Source organism: Staurois parvus, unplaced genomic scaffold, assembly GCF_062004578.1.
Source record: "Staurois parvus isolate SC_StPar_1 unplaced genomic scaffold, SC_StPar_1.0 ptg000547l, whole genome shotgun sequence".
NCBI lineage: Eukaryota > Metazoa > Chordata > Amphibia > Anura > Ranidae > Staurois > Staurois parvus.
Window position 1 is genome coordinate 307,461 of NW_028318343.1, and position 13,834 is coordinate 321,294.

The window sequence follows — 13,834 nt, forward strand, 5'->3', positions numbered from 1 at the left end:
ATACATGGAGATCATATCCCCCCTTATGTATTATACATGGAGATCATATCCCCCCTTATGTATTATACATGGTGATCATATCCCCCCTTATGTATTATCAATGGAGATCATATCCCCCTTATGTATTATACATGGAGATCATATCCCCCCTTATGTATTATACATGGAGATCATATCCCCCTTATGTATTATGCATGGAGATCATATCCCCCCTATGTATTATACATGGAGATCATATCCCCCCTTATGTATTATGCATGGAGATCATATCCCCCTTATGTATTATACATGGAGATCATATCCCCCCTTATGTATTATACATGGTGATCATATCCCCCCTTATGTATTATACATGGAGATCACATCCCCCCTTATGTATTATACATGGAGATCATATCCCCCCAAATGTATTATACATGGAGATCATATCCCCCCTTATGTATTATACATGGTGATCATATCCCCCTTGTGTATTATACATGGAGATCATATCCCCCCTTATGTATTATACATGGAGTTCATATCCCCCCCTTATGTATTATACATGGAGATCATATCCCCCTTATGTATTATACATGGAGATCATATCCCCCCTTATGTATTATACATGGAGATCATATCCCCCCTTATGTATTATACATGGAGATCATATCCCCCCTTATGTATTATACATGGAGATCATATCCCCCTTAATCTCCTCTTCTCAGTAGAGAATACATTCAGTTCCTCTAATCTTTCCTCATAGCTGATCTCCTCCATGCCTCGTTTTGGTTGCTCTTCTCTGTACTTTCTCCAGTTCCCCAATGTTCTTTAAAATGGTTTGTTCGGCAAGTTTCTTAAATGCATTTAATAATTCATATTTTGACCCAATTGGTCATCCTAACTGATTTGCCAAAGAAAAAGTTATGTTGTTTACAATGCTCAACAGCTCAAACACATATCTCACATAGCTAAGTAGAAGACTAGATTATCCCCACTGATTTCCATGTTCCTAATGGAGATTATGAATAGTCCATATCTAAAAAGGTTAAAATGGTTTGTTCGGCAAGTTTCTCAAATGCATTTAATAATTCTGATTTTGATCCAATTGGTCATCCTAACTGATTTGCTAAAGAAAATTCTTTTTACAATGCTCAATAGCTCAAACGCATATCTCACATAGCAGAAGACTGGATTGTCCCCACTAATTATCCCCTATGTTCCTAATGGAGATTATGAATAGTCCATGCCTAAAAAGGGTAAATAAGGTTTTTTTTGTGCTGAATACCGGGATATCCTGGATTCCCAAAAGTGAAACTTGGGCCGCCCCCTTCAGGGTGTCACGATAGATCCCATCAGACTCTCCTATGCCAGACTCCCTTGGTCAGCGCACTCGCTCCCCTCCGCCCTTTTCCCCTCCCCGTCCCTCCCCTTTCCCCCTTTTATCTCGTGCTGCTATAGCTCTCGTTTAGTTTTTCTTCTCTCTCTTATTCTATTTTTTGGAAAGGTTATGTTATACGGGATATTAGAGTTTAGGTGTGTCGGAGGCCTTTGGGCTGCAAGAGTGAACCTAATTATGTCTCGATGACCTGTGGTATATTTATGTTGTCCCGTATCTCTTACCCCTAGCCTAGGCTATTTTGTTTTCAAGGGAGCCTGCGTGCCCCTATAACCCCTGTATGACATGCAACATTGATAAAGAATTCAAAAAAATACGTAAGGTTTGTTCGGCCAGTTTCTCAGACTCATTTTAATTCATTCTGATTGTTGTGGCCCAATTGGTCATCCTAATCGATGACCCTCCCTGTTGTAAATACCAGACGCTTTACTGAACCGCAAAAGCAGATTGTTATTTTTTTTTTTGAGCATTCAGATGGTCAGTATTATTTTTATTTAAAGATTTTGCATTTTAAACTGATTTTTTTATATAGTCTTGCTTTATCTTTTTAAATAAAATCTTTATATAAATCTGCTGCTAGGAGCATTTTTTTAAGATAGTGTGCATAGAGCCAGACACAGCAGCACAAATGATTGCAACGTTCTGCTGCTTTTCCTTCTACCAGTCTGAGCCCTGCTTTACAGAGATTGCAGGAGGTGGATATCTCGGTGAGTTCAGGTAATTACACTGCTTGCAAAAAAAAAACTAATGGAAAGGATGTATTAATGAATACAGAGCTGTCATCTTGTGTGTATTTCATATAAACCTGGAGTTTAGTTTTAAAGAATACAGCCGTGATCAATAAGTGATGTCAACTTGAAAACACATATTTGATAACATGGCAGATTTTCCAGCTGTGAATCTTAGGTCTGAATAATTAATTCTGTATTTTCCCTAAAAAAAAAAGTGCATATAATAATAATTATTATTATTATCTATAATAGATATATCTATATAAATATATATACTGTAGATATATATCTGTAGATATATATCTATAGATATATATCTATATCTATCTATCTATCATCCATCCATCCATCTATTATCTATCTATCTATCTATCTATCTATCATCCATCCATCTATCTATCCATCTATCATCGATCCATCCATCTATCATCGATCCATCCATCTATCATCGATCTATCTATCTATCTATCTATCTATCTATCTATCTATCTATCTATCTATCTATCTATCAATCTATCATTTATCTATTATCTATCTATCTATCATCCATCCATCCATCTATCATCCATCCATCCATCATCCATCCATCCATCCATCCATCCATCTATATATACACACACATATATATATATATATATATATATATATATATATATATATATATATATATATATATACACACATACACACACAATAGTACATTTATATAAATAATAATACATTATTACTATTATAGAAGGGTTTTATTTTGTGTGCATAATACATTTAAATAATATTATTATTTATATGGATTTACTATACACACAAAAGAATACATTTATATATTCAGAAACGTTATTATTATAATAATACATTTATTTATATACATTTATTATACACACAAAATAATACAAGTATTTATAAATTATCAGTATTATTTTTTATATGTAGATGTAATATATTGTATGTACTGTATATTTTAATATACTGTATATATATATATATTTTTTTTTTTCATTCATTATTTTTTTGTAATTTAACAAGAACTTCACATTTACCCAGGAATATGTCCCTAAATGATGTTTATTCACAGCAAGTATCTGGGGATAATGAGAAGCCTAAGGGAACACTGAAAGATGTCACCTCAGTGAGACTGAAAGCCGAGAGCGCTAAGCATTGAACTAATTAATACATCTGAGGATGAAACACTGATGTAAAAATAGAAAATTGACATAACTGTACAAATAAGGAAGTAAAAAAAAAAAGAAAGCAAATACAAAGGGTGATGCATACAGAGAACAAAATGAATGAATACTTATAGTTTATCAGTGTTTCATGTTGGGCCCCTTTTACAAATAAACAAGGCAGTAAGTCAGAATGTAGAGGGAATTGTAATGGAAAAAATGTTTGTAAATAGTTTTGTGAACTTTCTTCATCTGATATATGGTCAAGGCACAAACCTTCTAATTAATGTTACCTTGGACCAAGAAATGTAACTTTAATGTTTCCCATTTACTACTTTACTAAATAAAGCAGTTTACCTTTCCATTGTTAATGTCTAAAACCCGCAGCGAAGAGTTAAAGCTGAAATTTACCCTAAAAAAATACTGTGTAAATAAAAGGCACATATGCACCCATATGGGAAATAAATATTCTTCCCAAATATATTGACATATATTTGAAATGCTATAATTTTGGCCATATTCAATATATTTAAATATATATATACATACATACTGCAATGTGTTCTTATATATTACATAATATATGAAAAATATTTTTAAAAATATATATTTTTTAAATATATTCTTCAGATTTTTTTTAACATTTAAAAATATATTTTTACATACAGTATATTTGTAAATGCATTCCAAAAATGTAGATTTGTATTTTTAAAGACATACAGTATACTTGAAATTTATTTTTAAAAATATTTTTCATATATTTTGTAATAAAAACGCATTTCAACATGTAGTATATACAGTTGTGTTCAAAATAATAGCAGTCAGACATCACTAACCAGATCAATCGCTGTTTTTGGTCAAAATGATATTTCTACATGGCAAATAATTTCCTAGCAGGTGTAGTAGAGTAATCCAACAGACCCAACAGTCATGACATGCATGCTGCTGATTCTGTGTCATTGAATCACTCATTGAAAGGGGCGTGTTCAAAATAATCGCAGTGTGGAGTTCTATTAGTGAGGTGATTCATTCTTTGAAAAACAGGTGGCAATTATTGCCCTTATTTAAGGAAGGAAGGCAGCAAATGTTGTACATGCTGGTTACAGTACATTTCTCTCTGAAATTCTGAGGAAAATGGGTCGTTCCAGACATTGTTCAGAAGAACAGAGTACCTTGATTAAAAAGTTGATTGGAGGGGAAAACATATAAAGAAGTGCAGAAAATGATCGGCTGCTCAGCTAAAATGATCACAAATGCTTTAAAATGGCAACCAAAACCTGAAAGACGCGGAAGAAAGCGAAAAACTACCATTGGAATGGATAGAAGAATAGCCAAAATGGGGCGGACTCAGCCAACAATCAGCTCCAGGAAGATGAAAGAAGGTGTGACGTTCCCTGTGAGGACTGTTACAATTAGAAGACGCCTATGTGAAGCCAAGCTATCTGCAAGAAATCCCCGCAAAGTCCCACTGTTGGGAAAAAGACATGTGCTGAAGAGGTTACAATCTGCCAAAGAGCACATTGACCGGCCTAAAGAGAAATGGCGCAACATTTTGTGGGCTGATGAAAGTAAGATTGTTCTTTTTGGGTCTAGTGGCCGGAGACAATTTGTCAGACGACCCCAAACACTGAATTCAAGCCACAGTACACTGTGAAGACAGTGAAGCATGGTGGTGCAAGCATCATGATATGGGGATGTTTCTCATACTACGGTGTTGCGCCTATTTATCGCATACCAGGGATCATGGATCAGTTTGAATCCATCAGAATACTTGAAGAGGTCATGCTGCCTTATGCTGAAGAGGAAATGCCCTTGAAATGGGTGTTCCAACAAGACAACGACCCCAAACACACCAGTAAACGTGCAACATCTTGGTTCCAGACCAACAAGATTGACGTTATGGAGTGGCCAGCCCAATCCCCGGATCTTAATCCAATAGAAAACTTGTGGGGTGACATCAAAAATGCAGTTTCTGAGGCAAAACCAAGAAATAGAGAAGAACTGTGGAATGTGGTCCAATCATCCTGGGCTGGAATACCTGGTCACAGGGGCCAGAAGTTGGGTGACTCCATGCAACACAGATGTACAGCAGTTCTCAGAAACAGTGCGACTACAACCAAATATTCATGAAGTCATTCAAAGGAAAGCACTTAAAGTGAAGCTCCTCCCAAAAGGGGAAGTTCTGCTTTAACCACTTCCAGTCCGGACACTTTCACCCCCTTCCTGTCCAGGCCAATTTTCAGCTTTCAGCGCTATCACACTTTGAATGACAATTGCGCGGTCATGCAACACTGTACCCATAACAATTTTTTCGCATTTTTTTTTAAGACAGATAAAGCTATATTTTGGTGGTATTTATTCACCACTGGGATTTTTATTTTTTTGCTATATAAATGAAAAAGTACAAATATTTTTTAAAAAAGTGTTTTTCTTATAAAATTTTGTAGTTTTTTAGTAAAATAAATAATAACCCAAATTAGTTTATAACCAAAAATTATAATTAAAAAAAAAAAATTTTTACATTTAAATTTTTTTTTTATATTATTTATGTTTTTTTGTTTTTTTACATACTGTCACCCTAGCAGTAGTGTCACCATGGTGACACTGTACTACTTGTGGGGGGGTGATGAAGATTTTTTTTTTTACACTGATTGCTTTTACACCCATAAAGGCTGTAAAAGCAATCATTTCTCCTCTCTGGCTGCATTCCTGCAACCATTGAGAAATACTGTGTGAGTTGTGATTGGTCACAGCTTGTCACATGGTACAAGGTTGTTGTGAATAGCCCTGTATCAGTGATCTCTGTGATCATTCACAAATTTCACACGTAGTAAGCAATGATGTCAGAAGTGACATATTGCTTACTACCTTACTACTCTTCATGTGATCACTGATTGGCCAGAGGACATAGCGGGCACCAGGACGCAGTGCTGCGCGCTCCAAAGGATTGCGCACAAGTAGGGGGTGGGGAGGCCCCTGCACTGCCAACGTCTGGCTGTTTATATACAACAGCCAGACGGGTAGTGGTTAAGTAGTGGTCCCCCACTCCCCATGAGGAATTGGCACCTTGGGGAGTGGGGGGGGGGAGAGAGAGCGGGTACCCAATTTTGACAGGTACCCCCTTCCACTTCTACTGTGATAGCCTAGGCGATCTGGTAGTCTTCTGGTATACGTGACAGGTCTCAGAAGACTATGGGACCATTCACAAAGCACGGTGTTACTCGTGTATCCGCAGTGGGCCCCCGACTGTGAAGCCAGATGCCGGAGCTGGGGAGCGAGGACAGCCAATGAAACCCACTGTGGTAGGTACACCGCTGGATCGTGGGACAGGTAAGTGGCTGTTTTTTACAAGACAAAAGCTTTTGTAGCTGTTGACTTATTTTTTTATCTTTGACTGGAGCTTTAAAAACACACACCTGGTTACCCATTCCCAGCCGATTGCAGCACCAACATTCACCGACCTGTGTTGGTTTATGTGTTTGATGTACAGAGTGGGCTTTACCTGTTCCTTTACATTAGTAGGATGAGATTACAGACATTCCCAGGATAAACGCTGGGAGAAGAGTGGAATGTATGCACTCCTTGCCTGCTGAGGATGGGGATAACGCATGCAGCCCAGGCAAACAGTCTGACCACAGCTGAGATATAATATGGCTACACGTTGAGTACCATTGGCTTCTTTTGACATTGGCCAGTGCACTTTAATAAATAGGAAGCAGTATTTTGGATTTGTTATTGAATGTTTTCATTGAACTTTTCAGCATTTATGCAGCATGTAACGTTAGGGCAATTAGAAAGCAGTACAGCACTTTGTCCAATGAGCAGAGGACGACTAATTTCCTCGGATCTCCCTATCCTGCAAACAAAATAAGAGATTGGTCAGGTATACTCTACAATCAAGATACTCCGAGGAGACGATATCATAGTCAGGGAGGACTACCAGCACCAACATATGTATTGCTATTAACCACTTCCAGTCCGGACGCTTTCACCCCCTTCCAGTCCGGACGCTTTCAGCCCCTTCCAGTCCGGACGCTTTCAGCCCCTTCCAGTCCGGACGCTTTCAGCTCCTTCCAGTCCGGACGCTTTCAGCTCCTTCCAGTCCGGACGCTTTCAGCTCCTTCCAGTCCGGACGCTTTCAGCCCCTTCCAGTCCGAACGCTTTCACCCCCTTCCAGTCCGGACGCTTTCACCCCCTTCCAGTCCGGACGCTTTCACCCCCTTCCAGTCCGGACGCTTTCACCCCCTTCCAGTCCGGACGCTTTCACCCCCTTCCAGTCCGGACGCTTTCACCCCCTTCCAGTCCGGACGCTTTCACCCCCTTCCAGTCCGGACGCTTTCACCCCCTTCCAGTCCGGACGCTTTCAGCCCCTTCCAGTCCGGACGCTTTCAGCCCCTTCCAGTCCGTACACTTTCACCCCCTTCCAGTCCGGACGCTTTCACCCCCTTCCAGTCCGGACGCTTTCAGCCCCTTCCAGTCCGGACGCTTTCACCCTCTTCCAGTCCGGACGCTTTCAGCCCCTTCCAGTCAGAACGCTTTCAGCCTCTTCCAGTCCGAACGCTTTCACCCCCTTCCAGTCAGAACGCTTTCACCCCCTTCCAGTCAGAACGCTTTCACCCCCTTCCAGTCCGGCCGCTTTCACCCCCTTCCAGTCCGGCCGCTTTCACCCCCTTCCAGTCCGGCCGCTTTCACCCCCTTCCAGTCCGGCCGCTTTCACCCCCTTCCAGTCCGGCCGCTTTCACCCCCTTCCAGTCAGAACGTTTTCACCCCCTTCCAGTCCGGCCGCTTTCACCCCCTTTCAGTCCGGCCGCTTTCACCCCCTTTCAGTCCGGACGCTTTCACCCTCTTCCAGTCCGGACGCTTTCAGCCTCTTCCAGTCCGAACACTTTCACCCCCTTCCAGTCAGAACGCTTTCACCCCCTTCCAGTCCGGCCGCTTTCACCCCCTTTCAGTCCGGCCGCTTTCACCCCCTTTCAGTCCGGACGCTTTCACCCCCTTCCAGTCCGGCCGCTTTCACCCCCTTTCAGTCCGGACGCTTTCACCCTCTTCCAGTCCGGACGCTTTCAGCCTCTTCCAGTCTGAACACTTTCACCCCCTTCCAGTCAGAACGCTTTCACCCCCTTCCAGTCCGGCCGCTTTCACCCCCTTCCAGTCCGGCCGCTTTCACCCCCTTCCAGTCCGAACGCTTTCACCCCCTTCCAGTCAGAACGTTTTCACCCCCTTCCAGTCCGGCCCCTTTCACCCCCTTTCAGTCCGGCCGCTTTCACCCCCTTCCAGTCCGGACGCTTTCACCCCCTTTCAGTCCGGACGCTTTCACCCTCTTCCAGTCCGAACGCTTTCACCCCCTTCCAGTCCGGACACTTTCACCCCCTTCCAGTCCGGCCGCTTTCACCCCCTTTCAGTCCGGACGCTTTCACCCTCTTCCAGTCCGAACGCTTTCACCCCCTTCCAGTCCGAACGCTTTCACCCCCTTCCAGTCCGGCCGCTTTCACCCCCTTCCAGTCCGGCCGCTTTCACCCCCTTCCAGTCCGGACGCTTTCACCCCTTTCCAGTCCGGACGCTTTCACCCCTTTCCAGTCCGGACGCTTTCACCCCCTTCCAGTCCGGCCGCTTTCACCCCCTTCCAGTCCGGATGCTTTCACCCCTTTCCAGTCCGGACGCTTTCACCCCCTTTCAGTCCGGACGCTTTCACCCTTTTCCAGTCCGAACGCTTTCACCCCCTTCCAGTCAGAACGCTTTCACCCCCTTCCAGTCCGGCCGCTGTCACCCCCTTCCAGTCCGGCCGCTTTCACCCCCTTCCAGTCCAGACGCTTTCACCCCATTCCAGTCCGGAGGCTTTCACCCCATTCCAATCCGGACGCTTTCACCCCATTTCCACCCTCCCGAAAGACAATTGCGCGGTCAAGCAATACTGTACCCATGTGAATTTTTTTTAGACAGACAAAACTTTCTTTTGGTGATATTTATCCACAACTGGGATTTTTATTTTTTTGCTATAAAAATGAAAAAGTCCAAAACTTTTGGAAAAAAAGTGTTTTTCTTATAAAATTTTGCAAATAAATAATCTTTCTTCATAAATCTTGGCCAGAATGTATTCAGTTATCTTTTAAGTGAAAAAAAAAACAAATTAGTTTATAATCAAAAATTACAATTTTTAAAAAAACGTTTTTTACATTGTTATTTTTTTTTTTATATTATTATTTATGTGGTTTTTTGTCTTTCATAATTGAGGTCTACCTATGATGCCAATTACAGGCCTCTCTCATCTTTTTAAGTGGGAGAACTTGCACAATTGGTGGCTGACTAAATACTTTTTTGCCCCACTGTATAATGGAAATCCCAGTTTATTTTTAGGGCTCATGTACACTGCAGATGATAAACTGACGTTCAGGATCTGTTCTGTGTTTTTTTCAGCAGCCCCTGAACTCCCCCTAATGTTCTCCTATGTGTCCATGTACACATCTTCGTTTACAGGCAGTTGAGTTTACAGTCGTTTTTTTTAATGCACCAAACTTGCGTTCAGGAGGAGATTTTTTCACACAAAACGCTTGTAAACACATATAAACGTGGCTAACCACGTTTATAAGCATTTGCAAAATTTTTTTAACTCAAACGCCAAATGCTTGTAAACGCGTTTAGAAGCGTTTTTTAACTGTTCCATGTCCAGATGCTGTCCGGAGCCTTTTTTCATCATCAGAAATGCATGCAAAGCATTTTCCATGTATTCAAATGGACCCGGTACACCAGCGCAGTCAGTTCCAGGTTTCCCGTGAAGGAATAAATGGTAGAACGCGCCGCATTATGCTCATGATGGGATCCATAGTGAATACAACCAGAAAAGACCGGTCATCTCAACACATACTGCTCTCTCTGCTTCTGCTCTCTCTATTCCTCTCACAATGTCTGAAATTGTTAATTTTTTACTGTTTTTCAGTGCATTCTGGGCATTTGGGAAGGTCTCCTGAGGTTATCTTTTAAAAACGCTTCTAAACGCAAACGCACATAAACGCGGTATGCAAACGCGGCTAAACGGACGTTTTTTTAACCTACGTTTTCCAGCAGTCAGAAGAGGTTTCCAAACGCTCCGTGTACATGAGCCCTTATTCTGCAAATACTACTCACTCATAGGATCATGCCAAGCAGCCTTTGTGTTTTCAGCCTGAAAGAGCGCAGGGGTGGTACAACCCAGCAGAGCCATTTTCATCTGTCAAAAAAATGGAAAGAGGCAAATAAGATATAATACAGAGAACAGAATAAACTTGAGCAGCAGGACTGAAATTTACAATAATGCCCCCCCTTAGCGGCTGCTATGGGGCTATCAAACTGCACAAGGACACGGTGCATCCTCTCCCTGCTCCAGCTTAGCCAAGTAGGGGCCGCTCTGGGCTGTTCAAACTCCGTGGTGGTCCTTCTCTAGCTGTGCGCACTGTGCATGCAGAGTTTAGGTGTCTCATTATAGCAACTTCCAAGCTATGCTGCGGCTGGGAGAGGACGCACTGCACGTGCTCGCAGTTTGGCGAGCCCAGAGCCTCCACCAGGGGGTACATTATTGTGGAATTCAGTTCATCCTGCAAATGGCAGGAAGAAATGAGGGACCAGTGGTTTTTTCTGGCAAAGACCCCCAACAGCTGTACCTATATTAGGAAGACCCTCACCATTTCCATCAGGTATGTACTATTCATTGGATATAGAACTGCATATGGGGATTTTCTAAAAACCTTCCTGAAAGGTGAACTTACACTTTAAAGTGTATGTACACCCTAACTATGAACTTCTCCCAGTTACTCCCTTTTGGTCTGGTAAATATACCATTGAAAGTGTTTTGTTATATACAGTTAGGTCCATATATATTTGGACACAGGCACAATTTTATTATTTTTCAGGTATTTACCAAAACATATTCAAGCTATAGTTATATAATGGATATGGGCTGAAAGTGCACACTCTCAGGTTTAGTTTGAGGGTATGTACATGCAAACTGGAGGAAGGGTTCAGGAATTACAGCTCTTAATAGTAGCCATCCCCCCTTTTTCAAGGGACCAAAAGTGATTGGACAATTGAATATAATCATAAATAAAATGTTAATTTTTAATATTTTGTTGAGAATCCTTTACTGGTAATGACTGCCTGAAGTCTGGAACCCATGGACATGACCAAAGACCGGGCTTCCTTCTTTCTGATGCTTTGCCTGAAGTCTAGAACCCATGGACATGACCAAAGACTGGGTTTCCTCCTTTCTGATGCTTTGCCTGAAGTCTGGAACCCATGGAAAGTACCAAAGACTGGGTTTCCTCCTTTCTGATGCTTTGCATGAAGTCTGGAACCCATGGACATTACCAAAGACTGGGTTTCCTCCTTTCTGATGCTTTGCCAGGCTCTAACTGCAGCTGTCTTCAGTTGTTCTTTGTTTGTGCCTTTATTTTTTCCTTCAGCAAGTGAAATGCATGCTCAATTGGTTTGAGATCAGATGATTGACTCGGCAATTGCAGAATATTCCACTGCTTTTCCTTCAAAAGCTCCTGGGTTGCTTTTGCAGTGTGTTTTGGATCATTGTCCATCTGTACTGTGAAGTGCCGTCCAATCAACTTTGCTGCATTTGGCTGAATCTGGGCTGACAGTAGATCTGTAAACACTGCAGAATTCATCCGGCTTCTTCTGTCACATCATCAATAAACACCAATGATCCAGTGCCACTGGAAGCCATGCATGCCCATGCCATCACATTGCCTCCACCTTGTTTTACAGATGATGTTGTGTGCTTTGGATCATGAGCTGTCCCAAGCCTTCTCCACACTTTTTTTCTTCCCGTCATTCTGGTACAGATTAATCTTAGTTTCATCCATCCAAAGGATGCTTTTCCAGAACTGGTCGGGCTTTATAGATGTTTTTTGGCATAGTCTAATTTGGCTTTTCTATTCTACAGGCTTATGAATGGCTTGCACCTTGTGGTGAACCCTCTGCACTTGCTCTTGTGAAGTCTACTCTTGATTGTAGACTTTGACAATGATACACCAACCTCCTGGAGAGTGTCCTTCACTTGTCTGGATGTTGTGAATGGGTTTTTCTTTACCATAGAGAGGATCCTGCGATCATCCTCCACTGTTGTCTTCCGTGGACGTCCATGCCTTTTTATGTTGCTGAGCTCACCAATGCATTCTTCTTTCCCCAGAATGGACCAAACTGTTGATTTGGCCACTCCTAATGTTGCTGCTATTTTTCTGATGGATTTGTTTCATTTTTGAAGCCTTACAATGGCCTGTTTCACTTGCATGGACAGCTCCTTTGAATGCATGATGTAGGTTCACAGCAATAGATTCCAAATGCAAATACCACACTTAAAATCAACTCCAGACATTTTACCTGCTTAATTGATGAAGAAATAATGAAGGAGTAGCCCACACCTGGTCATGAAACAGCTTTTGATTTAACTGTCCAATTACTTTGGGTCCCTTGAAAAAGGGGGATGGCTACTCTTAAGAGCTGTAATTCCTAAACCCTTCCTCCAATTTGGATGTACATACCCTCAAATTATACCTGAGAGTGTGCACTTTCAGTCCATATCCATTACATAACTATAGCTGTAATATGATTTGGTAAATACCTGAAACAAACTAAAATTGTGCCTGTGTCCAAATATATATGGACCTACAGTATCTTTCCACACCCCGCCAACACTCTGGTGTATTCTCCCCACTTATCTTGTATTCAACGTTCGGTGTCATGTGCCATCTTGTTAAACACTTATAGTTTACCTCTACCTCTCTCATGCTTACATTCTCATGTGTTAGTCTATATATTTTCCTCTGTTTGTTTTCATCTATCTCCATTCCCAAATCTCTTTCCCATTTTACTATGTACATTGGCTTTATGTGTGTGTCCAACTCAGTGAGAATCTTATAAACTTTTGCCGTGCCCCGTTTCCCATCTCCACGTGATTCCAACAACCTCTCAAACAAATTCCAATCCTTTCTCAATCTCAAAGGTTTCGGAAGACTCCCGACAAAAAGTGTTTTAATTGGTGATATCTCCACTCGTCTATCTTAATGAAAAGTTCCCTTTTGTCCTTTTTCAAATCCTTAAGTGTTCTCAATTTCCGCCCTTCCATAATATCCCTCAGTTGAATATCCTCCTTTTTAAACCATTTTCCTGTGCTCTCCTTCCGAGAGTTGAAGGGTTTTATGACTGACTATGGGTTCTTCCTGCACACTATGCCAAATTAAATTTTTGATCCCTTAAATATGGCAAAAAAGCAATCAATGAAAAAATTTGGGGTGGTATCAAAATGTTTTGGGACTAGCTCTGTTTACAAGAAAGTACTTTATTTATCTACATTTACACACTATCACCTTCAAAATAGTCCCCTTGCACAGCAATACAGCTCTCCCAGTGTAAGGGAAGTGAGGGAGTCTGAGTCTGGCTGGTGTATGCTGAGGACGTCTGGAGAATCTGTGTGGAGCCGGGAAGAGGATTTACGGCTCACAGTGGAGTCTGGCAACGGCACCTATGGAAGATTTACCGCGACGAGACCGGAAACAAGTGACTGTATGGTCTGGTTCTGGAGT

The 13,834-nt window shown here is 41.6% G+C and overlaps 1 protein-coding gene across 1 annotated transcript in view; it reads right to left on the reverse strand.

Moving 5' to 3' along the window:
• The window catches only part of LOC149451200 (olfactory receptor 1J21-like), a 54,134-nt gene that overhangs the window by 16,132 nt on the left and 24,168 nt on the right, over window positions 1-13,834 (reverse strand). Inside the window, exon 3 of the mRNA XM_089690909.1 lies at window positions 10,395-10,476. The gene's annotated coding sequence lies outside the window, so the exon portion shown is untranslated. The remainder of the gene's footprint in view (window positions 1-10,394; window positions 10,477-13,834) is intronic.